This window comes from Cibotium barometz, chromosome 44, assembly GCF_041138505.1.
Source record: "Cibotium barometz isolate CiBa-2024 chromosome 44, ASM4113850v1, whole genome shotgun sequence".
Classification (NCBI taxonomy): Eukaryota; Viridiplantae; Streptophyta; class Polypodiopsida; order Cyatheales; family Cibotiaceae; genus Cibotium; species Cibotium barometz.
The window spans coordinates 18,800,780-18,824,657 of NC_141089.1; positions in this window are offsets into that span (position 1 = coordinate 18,800,780).

Here is a 23,878-nt window from a genome sequence, read left to right on the forward strand (position 1 = left end):
AGAAAGGGTTCTATAGCAAAATCTATTCTAATCAAGGTTTCAAGCAAGAATCCTTTCCTTTACAAAAAAAAGGGGGCTCCTAGAGCCCCCCTAATGATCTGGACTAGCACAGATCATCAGAGGGGCTCTAGGAGCCACATTTTTTCTTCCTCTCTAGACTCATAATTTTTTCTCCCTTCTCTAGACTCATAATTTTTTCTCCCTTCTCTTTTGTTGGCTAGAGTGAAAGTTTATCCAAGCATCATCCCTAGTTTCATCCATGGTTTCTAGCTATGAGTGAGTCCTTGTTGTACTCCCCCAGAATCACCCAAAACCCATTGCATTGAGAGCCTGAGAGTCTTTCTTGAAAAAGGCAACCATTGTAATGATACAAAAATCCTTTCCTCCACAAAAAAGGGGGATCCTAGAGCCCCCTTGATGATCTACCACCGCAGATCATCAGGGGGCTCTAGGAGCCCCCTTTTTTCTTTCGCGATGCAGGTGATGGACTAGGGCCAACGAAGGTTGAAAGATGGAGGAGAGATCTTACCCTTAGCCTTAGGGTGAACTTCTTCCTATATCTCCTTATGAGTGAAAAGATCAACTAGTGTAGCTTTAGTAGATGCCTTAATGAGAGGAAAGAGAAGTCATACTCCTGAAGCTTCACTAGCCGTTTGAACAAACGGCCATGAAGCTATATTTAGTCATACTCCTGAAGCTTCACTAGCCGTTTGAACAAACAGCCATGAAGTTGTATTTTCTTTGCAAGAAAAGGCATGAACTCAACAAACAGATGAGCTCATGAGCCATCATCTGCATACTAGCAAAGTAGATAGGTTGTATATATCCTCCTTCTCTATTCTAAAGAAGAGTAGCCCTAATTGCATGAGTCCAGATTGACACTAACATGGAAATTGGGGCAAAAAATCACTAAAGGTTTGGGCCAATATGATGATCTAACCAGCATTTCATGCAAGAATCAGGGAGATGAAAGGCAACCACTATATATATACTAAGCTTGTTGACATTGTTTCAAGAAATGTAGTGGAATCATTTGGTAAGCTTTATGCTTCTACCTTTTAATTATGTATTATCTCTGTCTCTTGCATAGATTGGCTCAACATCAGCCAGCACAATACGCTACGTCAGCAGAATTGAGCATTATGAAGATCAAGTTCAAAGCTTTTAATTTGGGAGGTCACCAGATTGCTCGCCATGTTTGGAAAGACTATTATGCTAAGGTAATTGACATTGAGAGAGATTTTGGGATGGGAAATTAAATTTTTTATGCACCATTTATGTTTGTAATTGTTTTTGTATTGCACCATTTTGTCATTGCTTTTGCTGGTTAATGGCATAGTCTATCTAGTTGATGCTGTTGAGACAATAAGATATTTGCTGAATCCAAGAAAGAACTTGATGGTCTCCTTTCATATGATTCTTTAGCTCGTGTGCCTTTCTTAATCTTAGGGAACAAGATAGACATACCTATTACAGCTTCAGAGGATGAGTCCTTGGGGCTTTCCAATTACACAACAGGTAAAGGGAAGGTAAATCTTGGTGACATGAATATCTGACCTATTGAAATTTTCATGTGCAGTATTGTTAGGAAGATGGTGTATGGTGATGGTTTCAAGTGGCTATCACAATACATAAAGTGATGCTGCTGGCACTGTGTTCCTTTGTAAGTAAAGGTGAAGCTGAAATAATTATTATTTATAGATCTGAGACTCTCTATGTCGTGGGTGGGGCTATATACGATTTGCCACAAGTATATACCTCCACATTGATTTCTCAAAAGCTTTGGTAGACAATCCATGTTTATTTTCACCAACAAATTCATGATTGTTTAGATCCTTCTATTGATTTTATATGAGCTACTGAACTACACATTATATTTGCTTACTTTTATTTTCCTCAAATTTGCAAGGGTAGAGCAACTGATCTTGAAGGAGAGTGAATCATGGGACGACAAGGAAAGAAATATATAGCAAGAGGTACTTGGCACTTACTTTTAGATGATGCACATATTTTGCATGTATTTTGCAAGTAATCAACATTTTGTGTTGCAGGTAGCAAAAGCTATGGACTTTGATCTGGCCCTTTAGGTAGAACCGTGAGTGAGGAGGCCACCTCTCGCAACAATAACAACAGGGATAATGTGATAGAGATGGAGCCTACTATAACCATTGAGCTAGGGGCTCTTGGTGAGGGAGAGCCTGATCAACCCCCCCAGGGTGATGATCATCATCATGTGGAAAGGGGTGGTGGAGATGATGCTACTGTTGAAGCAGAAGGGGAGACACGTGATCAAGGCAGGGAGGTTGGGGAAAATGAGAGAGCTACTCTTCATCCGAGAGTGTTGAGAAAGGAAATAGATATTGGATTATTGTAAGATGTTTTGGGGGAATTCCATGTGCGAAGAGCAACAGAGCCACCTCTTGTACCATTGTGCAGGTTTATACCCAATGAGGTAATTCGTACATCAAATAGTGAGGTGTCAAACCTTCATGATGGTTTTGACGCCAATGGCTATGTGTCTACACAAGCACCATTCTTAGTCTCTATGTGCAAGCCTGGGAGTGATGAATTCCTTCATGTCACAGACCTTGATCGGTGTGGAGTGGGGACCGACATGGTATCTAGTGAATGATCAATTTGAAAGTGAGTGGATGGTGAGTGGGAGGATCTAAAGGGCAATAAATTTCTTTTGTGGTATGGGAATCATAGGCTTAAGGCATGGTTTTCTCAGATTCGTGAAGATAAAACACTTTAACCTTCCAATTCTTTAAATAACGAGTATTAAAAGCTATCTTGGGTATATCTTCTTCTTTGACTTTGATCTGATAGTAGCTAGAACTCAAGTATATCTTTGAGAAAACCTTGGCCCCATGAAGCCTGTCAAGAAGCTCGTTGATGCAAGGAATAGGATACTTGTTCTTGACAGTGACTTGATTTAGCCCCCGATAATCTATGTAGAGACAAGGAGTGCCGTCCTTCTTCTTTTGGAAAAGAACGGTGGGTGCTCCCCAAGGGGAGCTGCTAGGGCGTACAAATCCTTGCTCAATAAGTTCGGAAAGTTTCTCTTTAAGTTCAATGGCTTCAGGGAGAGACATCTTAAACGGTGTTTTTTGAAACAAGTTGAGCACCAGTGATTAGCTCGATGTCATGATCGACTTCTCGAGGAGGAGGTAGCCCTGTAAGCTCATCAGGAAATATGTCTGAGAATTCTTGGAGCCAAGAGGGTTCTGATTCCTTACTAGGTTCAGCAGCTTTGGTGAGTTTAACTAGGAAAACTTGTTGTCCCTTACGTGCTCCCTTAAGAAGATGTTTTGCTTTGACTACCCTAGACTTGGGTTTACCTATCTTCCCCTGAACTAATACTTGGACATGCTCATTTTTAAAAATGATACTCCCCTGGTTACAGTGAACACTAGCATTGTTTGCAATTAACCAATCCATATCCCAAGGATCCCATCATAGATACCTAATGGTAAGATTCTAAAATGACCATGAGTTTTCTCACTACCCAACTCAAAATCAAGGTTTCCTACAGAGTGGTGAGATACTACTTCCTTCCCACTAGCTAGTTCTACAACTATTCTCCTATAACTAGTTTTTTTACCCAAGTTTAATTTCTGTAAGCACCTAGGAGAAAGAAATGAATAGGTACTACCATAATCAATCAAAATATGAATGGCTTACCGTGATGAGTGGTTGTGTTTTGAATTACACCAAATTGTTGATTTGGACCTTGATGCTCTACTGCCGCATGGATGATGGCACGCTCTTCTTCAGCTATCTCCAAAGTTGGTTCTGAAATTGCTTTGCGACCTTTGCCACATCCACCACCTCTTGCACCTTGGTGGACGGGGATTCCACGGCCCTGATTTGCTCGACCACCTTGAGGAAAAGATAATGCTAGCTTACGGCGGCAGTTGGCCCTAAAGTGTCTTGGCTCATTGCATTCGAAACATAGAGGGGCCTCTCTAGAAGAAGCAGCATATGAATGGGAAACAAAGGAGTTGCTTTACCTCCCTCAATTGTAGTAGGGAGCATTTTGCTGGGGCTTCTTTTAAGACTGATCTTAGGGTTTGCTTCAGGGTAAGACCTCTTTTGAGGCTTAGCTTTGCCAGACTTCAACTCTTTCACAAGAGGTTTTTCTCGTATGAGAGCATCTTGCAATGTGCTTGGCCTCATTGCTTTGAGGCAGGAGTCCAAAGGTTCATTCAGACCTTGGCAGAAATGAGCTACTTGCTGGGAGGTAGTCATGGTTGGGGCATACTTCCGAAGAGTGATGAACTTGGAGTAGTATTCTTCTAGGGTTAAATTGAGCTGCTTCTTGAGGCTAAAGAACTCATTCATCTTGATAGATTCATGAGATGGAGGGAGATACGGCTCCTTCACTGCTTGCTTGATGTCATCCCATGTTTGGGAGTGCTTAGTGACCCAATTGTCATGGCACCATTTCTTCCACCAGATTTTAGCATCTCTGGTGAGACAAAATCATGCAAGCATGGACTGGTTTACTGCTCCAGTATGGACCGCTGAGAAATAATCATCCATTGCTTTAATCCAAACCTCTCCATTCTTCTCAATTTTTGAACCTTCCCCCCCTTAAAGGAGGGAGGTTACATTTTTTTTTAGTAGGAGCTTCTTTTCCTAGACATCTGTGTATAATGCATTAGGAAGTGGAGACTGATTGTCCTAGTCCTTGTAATATTAAATTTTGGGATTACAAAATTCATACATGTTTTTAAAAGTAAAAATTTGAAATCATTTTATTTCTCAAAAATTTACAAGGGCAAGTTTTTTTAAACAAAGATTTGAGACTAATATAATTAGTCTTATTCATCATAAAAGAAAATCCTAAGCTCAACTAAGACATAAGACCAGAGCAGTCCACATGGGTGAAATATAGGGGTCTCGCCATGGTTTCTAAGACACGAAAGACTGATGGTATGGGAGGTAGACTCTAGATTGGGTTGCATCCCATAATGGCTACTCTGTCGGTGGGTAAGACCTGTGTTACTTGGTCATATACCCATCGGTCCTGTGGTATACGATTCCCATCTATGGTCACAGAGTTTTTGGGTATGGGAGTACCCACGAACCAAAATAAATGGACCATCTTTCGCTTTTCGATCCAACAAATCCGCTTTAAATCGGTGGTGAGGTTCCCAATTCGATCCACCGATGAAAAAATATCTTGGCTCACGATTCCAAAAGTGATCTCTACCTAACCCTCTTTGGATATGAGAGGGATGAGGGAGGGACAACCTCTCTAGTATCTGCACCATTGTATCTTGGAATTCAAAATTTTAAGAAGAGTGATAAGCCATCTAGAAGATGCATTGGAAGACTAGGAATCTCGAGTATGTGTCTCCCTCTTCCTACAATCATTCAATCACCAATTCAAATTGTTTTAACCCTCTTTGGATACGAGAGGGATGAGGGAGGGACAACCTCTCTAGTATCTGCACCATTATATCTCGGAATTCAAAATTTCAGGAGTGACAAGCCATCTAGAAGATGCATTGGATGACTAGGAATCTTGAGTATGTGTCTCCCTCTTCCTACAATCATTCAATCACCAATTCATTTTTCAGGAGTGACAAGCCGTCTAGAAGATGCATTGGAAGACTAGGAATCTCGAGTATGTGTCTCCCTCTTCCTACAATCATTCAATCACCAATTCAAATTTCAGGAGTGACAAGCCGTCTAGAAGATGCATTGGAAGACTAGGAATCTCAAGTATGTGTCTCCCTCTTCCTACAATCATTCAATCACCAATTCAAATTGTTTTAGTAAGGTATTTATCAATCAGCATTATGTTAGGTAGAACATACATTCCAAAATAGCCTTAAATAACAAGTCCTAGGAACTAAGATCAGCTCTGATACCAATTGGGGGACCCTTAAATAAATAGGGAAAAACCATAAGATAGTCTACTAAGTCTAACTCAAAAATTTCATACTCTTGTCGCACCTTGACCATGTAAAGATACAAGGATACGATTCATAGGTAAGACCTAGTTCTATCTTTTAGGGGGAGCATGGTCTTCTAAATGACTCTTAAAATCAGATCAGTCACATAGAGTGACTGACCTTAAATACAGAAACCTCTATTTTGATTCCAAGAAACAATGCTTTTTTCCTCATCTATGCAAGGCTGCTGCTGGCCTAGTCCTCTAGAGTAGAGTTGCCCAGGAACCTACTTACCTAATGTAGAGCTTCCAATTAGTATGTTGGAATGCTACCCAACTAATCGGGTACACCTATCCATATGATGGTGCTATTAGGGCATTCCATCCTCCCACTTTCCACCCAACTCATGCATGAATTTTGTTTTCTAATTAGTCCTACCACGTTGTGTAACATATATAGACTAGTTCCTTAATTAATAACCTTACACATTGTTCATTTAAGGGCCTTTAACAATGATACAACAATGCTTACAAATAAAGTATTTAATAAAATAAATAGATACAATGTTCAAAATTATACATAGCCAAATCCAGACTCTCTTATTCATTTGCTTTATTATGCGGATGATCTAGAATTTGGCCTTCAAGTCTCTATAGACTAGGCAATCCCTATGGGACCATACACCTCCTTGTCGAGCAGCTGGCAAGGACTTAAGAAGCTGACCTATTGCCCTCTCAGGCTCCATCCCTTGATCCTCGTGTTCCTCCTCATGGATGTCTACGCAATAGGGAGGCCTTATTCACCACACTAGCTTGGGCCTGTTGAACTAGGCATCATCATATTACTCGCCTAAACTAGCAAACCTCATCTTCCCAATGGTAGGGGGGATACTTTGGGGGGCCAACTTCGGCCCTTGCTGATGTTGCCACACCCGGATACACAAGCATGGAAATGAGGTTAATATTGAGGCGGGGAGAAGATGTACCTGTAATTTTTAACTTAATCAAGATAACAATTACTAAACTAAACCATAGAATACGATAAACAACATCACCTTCTTGAGAAAACAACATAAGGATAAAGGTATCTTCTTTCTTAATTAATATTAAAAATTCAATCAAAAACCTCAATGATTACCAAGCTAACCTAGCCATTAACTCCTTTTGGGACTCCCAAGGGGAGAGTTGGGGTCGCTGTTATGTACGCTTCTCGAGGTGGTATTTTGGCATCTTCATGGAGGAGCCATTCTCTTCACTTCACCTAGCCCAAGTCATCGCGAATGCAACACTTTAGTCAGATCACGAATCAGAGTTTGTTTGCTCTCTTTATAAGCATAAAAATCTTAGGTGGGAACCACCTCTAAAAGCCAAAGAGCCCTTACTAAAGTCTGTTGAGATTCAAGCTCGATGTCAGTGTGAGCCAGCTATGCTATGTGCTGGCAGATTAGGTAGGAACATGTGTGAGACATAAATGACCGCGTGTCTAGATGGTCATAGTGTGTGGACATTAGCTAGGGTTAGTAGAGTGTGGACACAACTCATTGTGTGTTGTGTGGATTATGGATTAGGGCATTATGCTTTGTATGAGAGTGGACATGGCTTCCCTCTATGGTTAGGGTTTGCAATATACATTAGGGTTTTCTCCTGTGTGTGTGTCTCCTTCCCCTCTACCGTTCTTTCAACATGGTATCAGAGCGATTGCTAAAGGCAAGAAAGAAGGAAGATTGTTTAAGCTGGATGCTGGAATTCCTAAGCTAAAATCAGCCATGTTCTCAAAGAGCAGGAATGTGGTAAAGGACATTGATATGTGGCACAAGAGGATTGGCCATGTCAATATACAGAGATTAAAGAACATGCAAACAAGAGGCATTGTCAGTGGATTGCCTCGATTCAAATATGATGGACATATGCATGTTTGTGAAGCCTGTCAATTTGGAAAGCAGGCAAGGTTGAGGTTTCCTAGAGAAGGAAATATGAGTAACAGGCCACTTGAGATAGTACACAGTGATGTATGGGGCCCTGCACAAAATCCATCTATCAAAGGAAGTCTATACTATGTGACATTTATAGATGACTTCAGCAGGATGACATGGATATATTTTTTGAAAGAGAAGAGTGAAGTGCTGGAAAAGTTCATGGATTTCAAAGCTCTTGTAGAAAAGCAATATGGCTGTTGGATTAAATGTTTGAGAACAGATGGAGGTGGTGAATACACCTCAAAAGCTTTTGAGCAGTTCTTGCGGAAGCATGGGATAAGAAGACAGTTGACATGCAGGTATACACCTCAGCAGAATGGTGTGGCTGAGAGAAAGAATAGAGTCATATGTGAAGTGGCAAGGGCGATGCTCAATGAAAAGAGCATGCCAGATTACTATTGGGCAGAAGCATGTGCTACTGCAGTGTATATATTGAACAAAACACCTACAGCAGCCATTCATGGAAGCACGCCAGAGATGCGGCTTACAGGTTACAGGCCAGACATTGGACATCTCAAAGTCTTTGGATGCGTAGCTTATGTCCATGTGCCTGATGAAAGAAGACGGAAGTTGGATCCTAAGGCAGAGAAATGTGTATTTGTTGGATATGCACAGGATCGAAAGGCATACAAATGTTATAACCCTCAAACTAGACAAGTGGTCATCTCACGAGATGTGGTGTTTGATGAGCTTGCTAGTTGGTACAAAGCAAAAGATGAGGGTGTTATTGAGTCACTTGAGGCTGATGTGCCTGTGAACTTGCCATCACAAGCAAGTTCTAGTTCTACTACTATGTCTGGGCCAGCAGCAGAAGCTGAGAGTAGCAGTGTACGTCCATGGTCAGGATGTTTGAGGCATGAGAGTGTGAGCACTGGGAGTAGTGCTATGGATAAAGGCAAAAAGAAAGTCGAAGGAATTGGAATCACAGGTTATAAGTCATCTAGTTCTGAGAGTTTGGATGAGGAGCTTGGCATACCTGTTTTACGCACACCTGGTGCTAGGCAGGACAGATATGTGCCACCACATGCTAGAGTTATAGGTGTACAGAGTGACCCGCATGGATTGCGGAGATCCCAGAGAGTCAGATATCCTGTTGACAGGTTGATATATAGAGATTTTGCTATGCACTATGCATATATGACATCTATGGTGAAGCATGTGGAACCTACATGCTATACAGAGGCTATTGGAGAGCATGTATGGGAAAAAGCAATGGATGTGGAAATGGACGCATTGGTCCATAATGATACATGGGACTTGGTTGCGTTACCAAAGGACAAGAATGTTATTGGATGTAAATGGGTTTACAAAGTGAAGTGCAAATCTGATGGTTCTATTGAAAGACATAAAGCAAGATTGGTAGCAAAGGGTTATGCACAGACCCAAGGATTGGATTATGATGAGACGTTTAGTCCAGTGGCTAAGATGGGCACAGTGAGGGCAGTCATTGCTATGGCTGCAGCTAATGGCTGGGAAATGCATCAGATGGATGTTAAGAATGCATTTCTGAATGGAGATCTACAAGAGGAAGTGTACATGGCACAGCCAGAAGGGTATGTACACCCTAGATATCCCACTCACGTATGCAGGTTGAAAAAGGCATTGTATGGTCTAAAGCAAGCACCTCGTGCTTGGAGTGATAAGATGAGCAGATATCTTATCTCACTTGGTTTTCAGATTTCTACAGCAGATTCTTCACTCTATGTGAAGAAGACACAGCATGGGATTGTTTTACTAGTCATCTATGTGGATGACTTGATTATCACAGGTGATCATGGTGCAGATGTGATGCATGTCAAGAAAGCTTTGAGTGGGCAATTTGACATGAAAGATCTTGGTGAGTTGAGATACTTCCGTGGAATTGAAGTGGTGAAAGATCATGCAGGTACTTGGTTAGTACAGCGCCAATATGCATTGGATATGTTGGCAAAGTATGGCATGATAGGGTGTAAGCCTATGAGTACACCATTGGAGCAAAATGTGAAGTTGCGGGCTGATTATGGCGAGGAATTGGATGATCCTACTATGTACAGGAAGATGGTTGGTAGTCTTATATACTTGACTATCACACGCCCGGATTTGAGTTATGCTGTGGGGCTAGTCAGCCAGTTTATGCAGAGTCCCAGGAAACCACATTTGGATGTAGTGAGACGCATCATGAGATATGTGAAGACCACAGCACATTATGGTTTATTTTATGAGAGTGGTAAAAGCTTGGACATACATGGCTACACAGATGCTGATTGGGTAGGTAGCGCATATGACAGGAGGTCTACTAGTGGATATGCTTTTACCCTTGGAAGTGCCGTGGTGAGTTGGAGTAGCAAAAAGCAACCTACAGTTGCTTTATCTAGTACAGAGGCTGAGTACAGAGGTGCAGCCATTGCTACTTGTGAGGCTATATGGTTAAAGAGTCTCTTGACAGATTTATGTGAGCCTATTGATGGCAAAGTTGTCATTCATTGTGACAACATGAGCAGTATACAGTTGGCAAAGAATCCAATGTTTCATGCAAGGACCAAACACATAGAGGTCCATTATCACTTTTTTAGAGAAAAGGTGCTGGTGGATGGTACAGTTGATCTTCAGTATGTGAAGACTGATGAGCAGGTGGCTGATATCTTTACGAAGCCACTTAGCAGGGAGAAGTTTGAGTACTTCTGGACTATGTTGGGAGTACATGGGATGAGCTTGAGGGGGAGTGTTGAGAGTCTTGATATCCCAAGCTCATCTACATCTTCATCGGCAGTACATCATGAGCTTGAGAGGGGCTGTTGAGATTCAAGCTCGATGTCAGTGTGAGCCAGCTATGCTATGTGCTGGCAGATTAGGTAGGAACATGTGTGAGACATAAATGACCGCGTGTCCAGCTGGTCATAGTGTGTGGACATTAGCTAGGGTTAGTAGAGTGTGGACACAACTCATTGTGTGTTGTGTGGATTATGGATTAGGGCATTATGCTTTGTATGAGAGTGGACATGGCTTCCCTCTATGGCTAGGGTTTGCAATATACATTAGGGTTTGCTCCTGTGTGTGTGTCTCCTCCCCCTCTACCATTCTTTCAACAAAGTCACCGCAAATGGGGGGAGGAAAGGCGTCCTTAAACTGGAATTTGGGGCAAAAGGCTACACCTACAGGGAGAGAGAGGTGAGTTCTCTGTTAAGTCTATTCACACGGGGGGAGAGCAGTTAATAAGGACACCATCTACTCAACACAAGGTGGAGATTGTCAGTAGGTGGAGCACTTGGATATGGATTAAGCAATTTACCTGCAAACATTTGAATATACAGGGTAAGTAAGATTAGGTGATGAACTTGATGCTTCTTCTTGACCCTCTCCGAAACTAGGGGTGGGTGGCCGAGTTTGCGGAGCTTCATAAATTCTTGCAGCTCAGTGATATCCTTTGGTGATATGTTAGGATACTCAATATGTATTTTATCAAAATTGTAAAGTATGGTGGTTAATATGGCTTCTAGATGTTTGTGGATATTATGATATTGTTTGAGAATACCAAAAGGATGATATAATATAGACTCACAAAGATTTATATGTTGGTGAGTATTATATACTTCTAACCACCCATGGCTATGATCCACTGGTAATTGCGAGTTACAACCTCGTAAGCCGGTGTTTCAGGAATATCATCTGGAACAAAAAGGTCTAATTTATTGACACTTTTGTTTAGGATGTCTGAGTTTTGTAGCACCCAACACCAACTACAAAGGTTGAGCACAATGGGATGCAATGGATAGAAGAAAATATCCTTAGGTTCAATTAGTACTAGGTCCCCCCAAAAAATTCCTATGATGATAGTAGGGTCAACATCATGCTCTGTATTTTGTTTAATAAGTGTTAGTTCTCCTAGGATCAGATCGTTAGATAGATTGATATCATATTGTAGCAAAGAGAGTGTTAGTGTAGACAAAAAGAGAGTCAAAGTTTGAGGAGGGGCCCAAGCAGTTACTGGCAATGAACCTATCTTCGAGGCTTGCTCAAGGAGTAGTCGCATCTCGTCAGTTTGTTCTTGTCTTTGGCTTTGTTCCTGGGGATTGCTAGTTGGTGCTTCAACTCTTGTATGCGCGAGTCCTTGGTGGTGAGAAGATCTAATATACTTGTTTCTCGCACCTTTCTTGTGCGGCATCCAATTCTTCAAATCGCCTTGTTGTTGCTGCCTCCTATGCTCGTCTCGCTGCAACCTCCATTCCTTGAGCCTATGTAATCTTGTGAAGTCTTTATGCGGCCAAGGCTTGAATTTCTTGGAGCTACTATGTAATTGCAACATTGCCTCTTTGTGCGTATCCATCATCTTCTACATTTCCAAGTTATTGCTGATTGTCTCATTGAGTGCTCGTATTTTTTCTGCATTTGCTCCATTGCTTTGTTCTCCTTCTTGTTGGAGTTGGAGTACTCTTTGTTCTACTTCCTTAATGGTTGAGGTTAGTGAATTTACGTTGCCTTGTAGTTCTTCTTCCTTAGCTTCGGAGGTATGCTAGAGCTCCTGTAGTTTAGCCTGGATAGTTGCTTGTTCCTTGTTATGTGCTACTTCCCTTTGAATTTGCTCCTTTTCCTGTTCTAGCTGCGCTTTCAAGTCTATATTTTCCTTTATTTTTTGCACTAAGGTTTGACTAAGAATAAGATTATTGTTTTCAAGTGTTTGGTATCTCACTTTCTGCTCCTCAACAGCCTTTAAGCTTTTTAGGATGACATCTTTGTGTGTTGCTTCTACTATTCTTAGATGCGCTTGAAGTGTTTGAGCTTGATTGGTAGCCTCCTAGACCAACTTCCATAGCATTGCATTTCTATCATGAAGTATATAAGTTGTAAGAAGATGGCATCGCCATACTCTGCTCTTGTTCCCAAAGGGAAGCACTTGTTGCTGCTGCCCCTTCCAGTCCAGTGTGTGGCAATCACAAGAGTCCTTCCAGGCCTTCCACAGTCTCATGAAAGAATTTGTCGTAGTACATTTTATTGAGGAAAGATGTCTTTGGAATCCCATGTGCATCATCCAGACATTGCCTTTTACTAGGGCTTGGTGTCTCTTCAGTCCTTTCTCATTTCTCTATATCCAGTGGCTCTTTGGGGAGTCCTTCTGGGAGTGATGTGGCTTCTTCGTGTCCTTGGTGCTTTGCTTCAACGCTTCTTATTGAGTCTCTTTAAGCAGCTTAGCAAAAGCAAGTGTATTTGTTATTGTTGAATTTTTAAGAGGGGAAAGGTTTTTGAAAATCAATTGTGCTAGACTTGGAGGGGGGTTTAATGATGTGTCTGTGTTGTCGTCCCCTCTAGAGGTGCTGACAAGCTGAGACTTGTTGCTTCCTAATGCCCCAGTACTTCCTGGTATGATGCTATTTACTGGGCTATCTCAGCCTCTATTCTTTGTGTTTCCTCAGCAACATCAGGCATAATTCCTCTCATCTTCTTTTTAGTCTTCTTCTTTCTCCCTTTCTTCTTGAGCTCCTTCATGATTTCCTTTGTTTCCATTAATATGGCTTGTCCTTCTTGCATTTCTTCAGAGGTAGGTGGTAGTGGTGCTATCTATATTGCCAGTTGCATCCTTTCTTCAGGTTTCGAATCTGGAAGAGGCCGCTGAGCTATGTGATTCAGCACTTGTGTCATCAAATATGGGTTGCATATCTTTGACTGGTGTGCCTTTAGATAATTCTCCATTTCTCTATGGATGTAATAAGCCCAGTAGACATCTTCTTTTTCTTTGTGTACTTTTTCTATCATGTTAAGGGGGACCCTATTTTATAACTATCTACTGGCTTTACTTGTATTATGAGTGACATTGCTCTACAGGCCTTTTCTATCACTTCATCCCTGATGTTGTCATACTTGGCCCCATTGGAGTTGTAAGAACTTTTCTTCAGCATGGCATCCCAGAGCATCTTTTCGTAATTATGAGAGTGTATCTTAAGTGGTGGTGGTAACTGTAGAGCCTCCCGTATCAATTCTTCTGTGATTAAAACATGCTCTGTGGCTCCATCTGCCTTAGTTACCTTTCCCCTCTTAGTGGCCTTGTCGTATGTCTTGAGGTACTCTACACACAGCTCTGTATCAATGGTTTGGGGGAGACATTTTGCCATCCTCCCTAGGCCAACTCTCTCTAGTTTTTCCTTGACTTCAGCATCCTCCAAAATATGCAAGTGGTATTGTAGAGCTATCTTTCCATATGCAATGTGGACTTCCTTGCTTATGATTGTGCCATGGAATGCCTATGCATACTGACCCAGATAGCTCAATTTCGGGTCCCATGTGGGTCTTTTCCTTCTGCTAAAACTGGTGATCCAATTGCATTGGCTTGTGTCATTGCCAGAGTCTCTTCATCTTTCGGGTCAGAGGTAGCTAAGGTCGACATCTATAATATTGAGAAGAGGTCAGGTGAGGGCATGTGCCATGCCTTGTTGTTTTCTCTTCTTCTTCTTCTTCTTCTTCTTCTTTGGGAATTGTCTCAAGGTTATATTTGATGAGAAGTGTGTTAGTGGTGTAACCAAATAAGGAGGTATGAATTTTAAATTGAGAAGGTCAACATGGCGACAGTGTAGGTTAATGTAACATGAGATGACACGGTACAAAACCCGTGAGGTGGGTAAACACCATGAAAGTGCAGGGTTTAAAGCCGTGAGATGTGTTTCTGTGAGCTATCCTAAACTTGTGAAATGGTATTTCCATGAAACAGGCTAAAACTATGAAATAATCTAGCCCCGTCAAACCTGTTTCGTGAAAGTGCAGGGTTAAGTTCCGTGAGTTAGTCTAAAATTGTGAAATGGATAAAACCATGAAATGGTATTTCCGTGAAATGGCTAAAACCGTGAAAGGGTGTTCCCGTGAAACGGCTAAAACTTGGGAAATGGTATTTCATGAAACATGATTCCGTGAAAGTGCGGGGTTTAGTTCCATGAAACATGTTTCCATTTAAACCATGTTGAAGAGTAAATGGGTGAGTGTAGAATTTGTTTTAGTCAGGATTTGGCTTTGAATGCCCTTACTATCCTTTTCTTTATATCTGTAGGTATTTGCACAATGGGCTTTGGGTGGAATTTGGGTACCCATATTGCTATACTGCCCTGGTAATAGCCTTGTGTCACTAGAAATTCCTTTCGAACCCATTGCTTACAAACGAGGACCTTGTGGAGTGCTATTTTGTTTGGAATACTGCCAACTCACATTTGAAGACCATTTTTGTCCTTTGTCTGATCTTTGAACTTTTTTCCCTTATTCCTTATTTACTCACTTCTCATCATTGTATAGCTAGTTTCTAATTTGACCCGTAGGCACCCACCACTGCTAAATACCTTATGGCTTTGGCTGTTTTTTGCATTTGGATTGTGAGGTTGATGCCTTCTCTGGTACGTGAGTTGCTGTTATCGTGCTTGGTGTTTCCATATCCTCAATCATGGCTTGCTTCCCTTTGTTTGTTGGTCTCCATAAGGGCATGTAAATGACATTGTTGCCCTAGTTCAATTGTGCCATTCTCTTTTCCCATTGGATATTACAGTTACTAGCACAAATCCAAGATCATCCTAGGATCATTTCCTCCTCCATCGATCATGTAGGTATAACACACACCCCCCCAACCAAGGGATTATTTCTGATGGAAACATTAACTCTTAGAAGTCCCTTAGCTTTTGTAGTTGTCAAGTGCACACTTCGTACTTGTGCATTGGTGACCTCAAGGTGTGGTTTGTCTAGAGCTACCCATGTCTCATATGAGATCAGATTATGACTTGATCCCGTATCTATCAATGCAATTCTCATTGTATGACATTTAGTCGTAGAGACTCCCACCCTGAGCCATGCTAGCTCAATGTCCACTTCATCCTCATCAAGGAGAGTAAGTGAAGCCATGTTCACATGCAACATCCTCTTCTAGAGTATCTGTTTGACCTTGGCCTCTCTTGCCTTAGCTTATTCTTGAGCTTGCTTGATTTTTTCTTTTGGCGAGCTCCTTCAACACTATATTCGTGAGTTTGGGAATTTCCCAACTCCCATTTTTTGAATACTAAAAAGGTGGGACATGGATAACATGCCTATAAGTTTCTCAAAACCATATCATGTGACCTATTATTAGAAAGCGCTTGGAAAATGGAATCTAGTGAGCTATAGAGCGCTCAATTTGGAGTAACGCTCTTAAAGTTATGATTAATCCAAAGATTTGACCACGTGTCCCAAACTACTGGGAAATTCCCATATTCCCCAATATGGTGTTCTTCCATTGTTTTAAAATATGTTCTTGCAAGAGCATCTCTTGGGTCAATGGTCCAAAATATTTTTTAAGCTTGCTTCCATTGATACAACCCTCCATTTGTACGCTCTCAATTGTTTCAATTCTAACCGACCCTTGAGGTGTGATTTCAGAAACTCAGAAAGGTCCTAACCCTCTATACTTGAGTTTCTTTTTTCTGGTGCTGCCTACACCATACATGAGGACAAGGTCCCCGTTTCTAGTTCCTTTTGTTTTAAGTTATTGTCAAACCAATGTTTTCTTCGTATTTTTTTGACCATAAGACCATGTGATGCAATTAGTCTAGTTTCATCAAGTTTCTCTAAGTCTATTAGCCTTTCAGCTAATGCATTCTCGATCACAGGTCCTTGCACTGTAATTCTCAGGCTTGGAACTAGGTACTCCATAGGCATTACCACTTCAACCCCATAAGCTAGATGGAAGGGAGTATATCACGTCGCTACCTTATATGATGTTTGATATGCCCATAAAGCTGTCGTTAGCTTATGTTCCCAATCTGTTTGACTTGCTTCTAATGTTTTTGTCAAGATAGTACACAAAATCTTGTTTGTACTCCCCGCTTGACCATTATCCTGTGGATAATAATAAGGGGATGACTTCCGATGGACTACAAGGAATCCAGCAAGTAAGTGATCAATCACCTCATTAATGAAGTGTGAACACATCTACATCTATCCATATCACCCCACATCCATTCACAGCTCATCACATTCATCCACATCCATCCATTCATTCAAATTCACATCCATCCATTCATTCACATGCATATCTATCACATCTCATTCTCATCCATTCATTCAAATTCACATCCATCCATTCATTCACATGCACATCTATCACATCACATCTCATTCTCATCCATTTTCACATATCATCACATTCACATTCACATCCATTTACATCACATCTCATCACATCCATTTACATCTCATCACATCACATTCACATCTTATCACATCACATCCACTTTTAGTACCGTTTTCTACTTTCAATATTGATAGGACTTTTCTAAAATTCTACCAATTGCTTGGCCTAGTTAAAGGTACTTTTTCTTGATCCCATTAAATCTACGTATCAAAGTGTTGTTGAAGGTTTAAAAAGGGAAAATAAACCTTATCAGAGTTGAATAGTAAAAACTCAGAAAGAGCATTTAAGTATTGTATTTTCATTCCTTAAGCTTAATTAATAAGAATTAATTCTAAACTTCCGTTTACTCATTGGATCCTCGATCCTCCCAGGGATTCCAAATTCCCTTTTCTATAAATAAGAATTATCCAAGTTTTCTCCATGGATATTTTCATATTCTTTCTCAAATTTCTCAACTTAAATATATTCAATATTCTTCTTTTCGAGTAAAAAAATTCGTGGGATTCATAAAAAATAATTCTACCCATATTTTCCATTAAAAAAAATAATACTCAAAATTTCACTTTGATAAAAACTCATAATTTGAATTATGCCAAAAATTCCTCTTTTACCATTTAATTACTTGGATCTCAAATATCATGGGAATTCCTCCTTTTGCATAAAAATAAATTTACCAAAAATTACTCTTTTCTCATAATCAATTAATTTTGCATAATTACAAAAAAATATTTCTCATGAATATGATGAAAAACATTCTTTTTGCATAGGATGTCCAATCCTAGAATATGGTAGGAAGTCCTCTTTTAGCATTATGCATAAAAATAAGATATGTATTATTTTCTAAAAATTTTACCATAGCTTTGCTCTATTACTGATAATTCTCAAATTTTCCTAAAAGAGTAAAAGCTTGTAATGAAAATATGATAGTAGTTCCTCTTTTATGCTTAAAATCAAACTATGAATTTAAATCATAATTTTAACCATAAAATTAAACATAACTATGATTATCCCACTAGATTAAGCTAATTTCAGCATTCCACTTTTTCCAAATTGTTAGGATAATCCATTTCTCATTTAGAATGAATTAGAGTAGCTTTCAACTACTCATAAACAATCTAAAAGAATTTACCATTATTTTAATAGCACAAAAATATGAAAATATAATTTTCTTAATCTCTAGCTTATCAAGCCTAGAGTTTAGCTTTGAATTAAAAGACTATCATTGAGAAGCATCCTTTTTCAAGGGATTTAGCCATAGAGATGGCTATTCTTTTAGAGAGAGAGATTTACTTAAAGAAAGCATTACAAATAAGCATAGAGATTAACTTTCTCTTAATTAAATATTAAGACTTTAAGGAAAAGCTTGATTTGAATTAAAACAATCATTTAGAAAGCTTCTCAAGCTTGAGAGGGGTTGAGAAGAAGAAAGTTATTGAGAAAATTAGAAAAAACTATAAAATCTGATTTTACCTCCAAGTTTGGCTTGATTCTCTAATTGGTGAAGCCCCCGACCAATGAATTGGTCCACCAAGAGGAGAAGAGCAACTCCAAGAGTTGTTGTAGAGAGAGAGAGAGAGAGAGAGAGCTCCAAGCTCCTAAGAGAGGAAAATTTAAAGGATAATAGAAAATATGATTATTTTAATATAAAACTGGCATGGTATAGTTCCAATATCCCATTACAAATGACTGAGGGTCTATTTATAGGTGAGGGAGGCCACTAACCAAGTCCAACTGGGTTCTAGAATTTTCCAAGTTCAATTTGACTCAATTTGGACAAGATTTGGGCCGGTTTAGCTCCCTTTTTGATTTGGTTTGATCCAGGAGAGAGGAGAGATAAAAATATCATAATTTTTCTGAATTAAAAACCCTTCCACACATGTGAAAAATGCATTTACCTCAAGACTCCCCCTTTCCTTACCAAGGTGTCAAAAATGCGTCATTATTCTAAAATATCTCATTTTTTTAGTAATATCTCATAATTTTTAACTAATAAACCTTGTACTTAGTCAACTCTTCATCTTATGTGAGCATTTACTCATTTTGGGTATTTTATTTTATTCTTTTGGATTTATCTCATCCCAACAATTGGATTAATCCGATTGGTCCATTGGAACCTCAATTGGACCATAATTTATTTTTTTTTAAAAATATAGACCCTTAGGCTAAGGTCCTTACACCATTTTCAATTAATTCCTAATGCACATTGGAAAGTTCATTTTGAACTTTTGTTTCAGGGGAATCTATTTTAGATATTAGGAGGATTTTTATATCCAAAGATATCTCAATTTTGGATTATCTCTCTCTAGACATTTTCTCTCTATCTAGGCCAAAACAGGAGAAAACAAGATCTTTCTTCTATTTCAGAGAGGGAAATAATTACAAGAACAGAAGAGGAGGTTCTTACACGTTTACACCTCAAAAGCAGGAGGGAGGAATCTTACATCCTACCCCACTTAAAAAACGCGAGATGTCCTCATCTCGCAGGTGGAGTATAATCTCTTTCATCTTCTTCCTCTCAATCACTTCCAGCGTTATTTCCTTGGAAGTGGACGGCGGATTTGGGAACATCTCTCTTTGACTTCCCCTATTTTGAGGTTGAGGTCTTGCATTACTTTGGATTGAAACTGAGGGTTGGTTGTTAGAGGGTCTACCTCTACGATTTCCCTGATTTTGACGGAAAGGAACATGATTACTCTAGAAGAAAGGAGCTGGAGTCTGGAATCTTGGTCCCTGACTTCCCTGCCCGCGAAAACCTTGATCCAAAAGGAGTTGGGCAATCTATACTACGATGTCCAACTCCTTGACAGTTATAGCATTTCACTTCTTTGTTCAAGGGTGGAACTTCTGAAGTTAAATTCCAGGGGATTGCATTTCGGGAAAAAGACATTTCTTCCATTTTGGAATTTCCCATATCCTGAGTTTGACCTTGTTGTCTCTTAGGCAGTGGAAAGATGGAATCACCTTACGGAGCTAGAAATCTTTTGAAAGATGATGGTGTTGGCTTCGACGGGACCTTGACATCAAAGGTCTTGGCAAAATCCTTCACCATCCACATTGCTTTGGCCATGGAAACTCGCTTGGCATTCTTCACTAGGATATTCAAAGGTTCGTTCAAGCCATCAGCTATTCTTCATCCAGCGGTGGGCGAGTACTTGAGGAGGAGAGTGAACGCTTGGTGATACACTTCAATAGTTCTGCTCCCCTGGGTTAGCTCTAAGAATTCATTCATCTTGGTTTCCAAAAATTCGGGAGGGCAGAATCTCTTCCTTAGGTAAATCTTGAGATAATTCCATGTCTAGGTGTTAGGATCCAGACGGTTTGTCTCGCAGTGGTTTCTCCATGCCACTCTGGCTGTTTCTACTATCTTTAGCCTTGCAAGAGCCATTTTATTTTTCTCGTTGTACCCGGTGGCATTGAAGTATTCTTCCATTTCTTCGATCCACTTATCCACAACCTCACCCAAGTTCTCCCCTTCACCCTTGAAAGGTCTAGGTTGTGATCTATGAAGAGTTTTACGAACGTCTAGGTCGAGCTCTTTCTCATTGAGTTGGGGGTTAACATTCCCACCATGATGACCTCAATCCACATGATCCTATCAATATAAAAATTCTTGTTAAGTCCCTTTTTTTTTCCAAATTAACCAAGACGCTCAGGTGAAAAGACCACTTTATTTATAATTCAAATCCAACTGATTCTGGGGTTCTCTATAGTTTGGTCAGCCCCCCACAGAATCCTGGGATAAAGATCCCTTCTACAAGAAGAACATACAAAACTCATTACCAGAGAATAATTCATTCATATTCTTAACACAATAATGGTCCATCAAACCAAAAATTTCATCTGAACATTCCTCCACGAGAAATTTAGTTATGCAGGTTCTCAATTTGTCATCCCTCGATCCACTGGGTCAAGGGTTAAATAGCAGCAATCTGTCAGCACAATCCACTAATCTCATAGGGATTTGCTAAAGTCATAATCATCTTCCAGTTACTACCATCATCACTGGATTTGTCCCATTCATACTCATTGTGACTTTGTTCAACTTATCTTCTTTCAACCAAAATTTAGAAATCATCATCTTTCAATCAAAATCCAAATCAATTCATCAATTCTCAACCCGAATTCAGAAAAATCATATCAACTAGCATTCGAATTCATCCTCTAGATAGCATTTTTACTTATAACTTCAAGGTCTTAGATTTACTTGTATATATTGTCAGTAAAGAGCTGCAGATATACCCATGGTATATACAGGTAGTCACGGTCCTTGGAGTTATAAGGTAAATACCGTCATATCTAGGCCTCAAGCAAGTCAAGGATTCCATACAATTGCGGTACTTCCATCTAAAGACCTAATTTTTAATTTATGAATCTTCATTCTGAATATCAATTTGTATGAATTTCATCACACAATTATAATCTTTTACTAGTACTTCATAAATTTTTGACATTTCTTGCTTCTCAGTTGATCCACTTTACCCAATTCACTCTGATACCAGCTGAAAGATCCCTGCCCCTCCGCGCAACAAAAACTGGGGTGCTAGCAAACGAAAGCAGCACTTCTTGTGCAAAAGGCAGAGCCTCTCACACTTGGGGCCTCGCCCACGAATATCTGGGTAAGAGACTTATCCCTTGGTTCTTCCATAACCAAAACCTGAAAACTTCCCTCGCCCAAAAAGCACAGGTGATTTCTCTAGGAAAATTTAATCTAACGTTGTCAAGATCCTTAACTAACCAAACTGATCCAACCTGAAAGATCCCTGCCCCCTTCGTGCAACAGATTTGGGGGTGCTAGCAGTGGAAGTAGCATTTCTTGCTTGGGGCAGGATCCCTCACTCGGGGCCTTGCCCACGGATATCCGGACAAGAGACTAATCCCTTGGTTCTTCAAAAACCGAACCCATTAAAACTTCCCCCTACCAGAAAGCACGGGCGAGTCCACCAGGATATTTGTAATCTAACGTAGTCAGGGTCATTACTCACCAAACTGATCCGACCGAACCTGTGATGAGTCACTTGGTCAGATCAAGGAAGAAACTTGCACTTGGATCATAGAAACCAAGGCTTTTTTCCCCATCGAGAGGCACAGTCGTTGATTCTTTTTCCATAGAACAATTACTATCCGGGATTTCCTTTATCTATCATTCTATAATAGAATTGAGTCTCATTTTACGGATCCATCATCAGTCCAGCCTAGCCCCATCCAGTCCCATGGGTTAGCCAACTGCCCACCTAGTGATGGGATCCAATTAGGAATTTGGATAGGTTTTGTCCTGGGTACCAGGGAAAAGAGTTCCCAGGCCCCCTAGCCGGATATTCATGCAAATTTAACTCCAGTCACACCACTTACACACCCAATATGAAATAGCCTTTTTCATAGATTCAGCTATCTTTAAAACAATTATTTAATGAAACCATAGTGTCACTGATCATAATCTTCAAAATCTCCGGTTGAATCCTTATTTCCAATCATTCCCTCATCGGTGTATCTATGGCATCATTGGCGGGCCAGAACGCTCATCACCACCTATCCACTCTCAGGGGCCTTTTCGATAGTTCCTAGCTCATAGTAACCGGTAATATAATCACTTATAAAAATCAAGATGGAATCTCCATTGAAGATCAACAAGATCAACCAACAGATCCATATAAAAGAGCCATGGACTCATCCGTTGAGGACCAGCAAGGTTAATCAACGAGATCCATGCCCGGTTTCAGAAAACAACTCTTACTCCTTGTCCCAATATCTTTCCCGTTGCACGTGTGGGTATCTTCGGCGACCCAGAGCCCGAGCACCGTATGGTCTGCACCCTCTAGGATCCTTCACAAGTGACCTAGCGCTTCACTCATAGGCCGCTTTCTTCGTCCCTTATCCACTGTACTGGAAGCACACCATTTAAATCGAATCGAGACTGGTCAAGACCTCGACCGACCTTGCTACGTGAGACGTCCTCTGTTGACTCTCCGTCAGCCTTGTTGCAACTTTATCAGTTAGGTCACCCCACGACTTCATTCACAAGATGGTCAAAATGCTTCCCCATCATTTTTGACATAAAACAGTCATTTAAAAACAGGTCATAAGTACAGTTCCTATAATGAACTCTCGTCTTTCACATTGTTCCACATCCGTCCACATTACTTAATCCATATCCAATTCATATGTATACCCATTCTCATCCAATCACATCATTTTTCATCTCATCACATCTTTCCTCATTTATTCTCATCACATCTCATCCACTCGCATCAACCCCTATTCACATCCTATCACACCTCATTCATTTCACATCTATCTCAATTTACATCACATCTCATCTCATTCATTTCACATCTCATCTCATTCATTCTTATCCGGATTCACATCTCATCTCATCTCATTCATTTCACATCTCATCTCATTCATTCTTATCCGGATTCACATCTCATTCATTCACTCACATCAATATCACATCCTTTCACATACACATCCACATCCATTCTTCCTCATACACATCCACATTCATTCTTCCACATACACCTCCAGATCCATTCTTCCACATACACATCTACATTCATTCTTCCACATACACATCCACATCCATTCTTCCACATACACATACACATTCATTCTTCCACATACACATCCACATTCGTTCTTCCACATACACATCCACATCCATTCTTCCACATACACATTCACATTCATTCTTCCACATACACATCCACATCTATTCTCATTCTATCGCATCCTGTTTACATCTTATCACATCCCATACACATCTTATCGCATCCTATTTTCACCTTATCTCATCCATTCACATGATATTCCCATTTAATAGCTTTTTCTAGGTTGATCCCGATAATGGGGATCAATTTCTGCTTGGCCTAATTAAAGGTTCTTTTTCTCGAC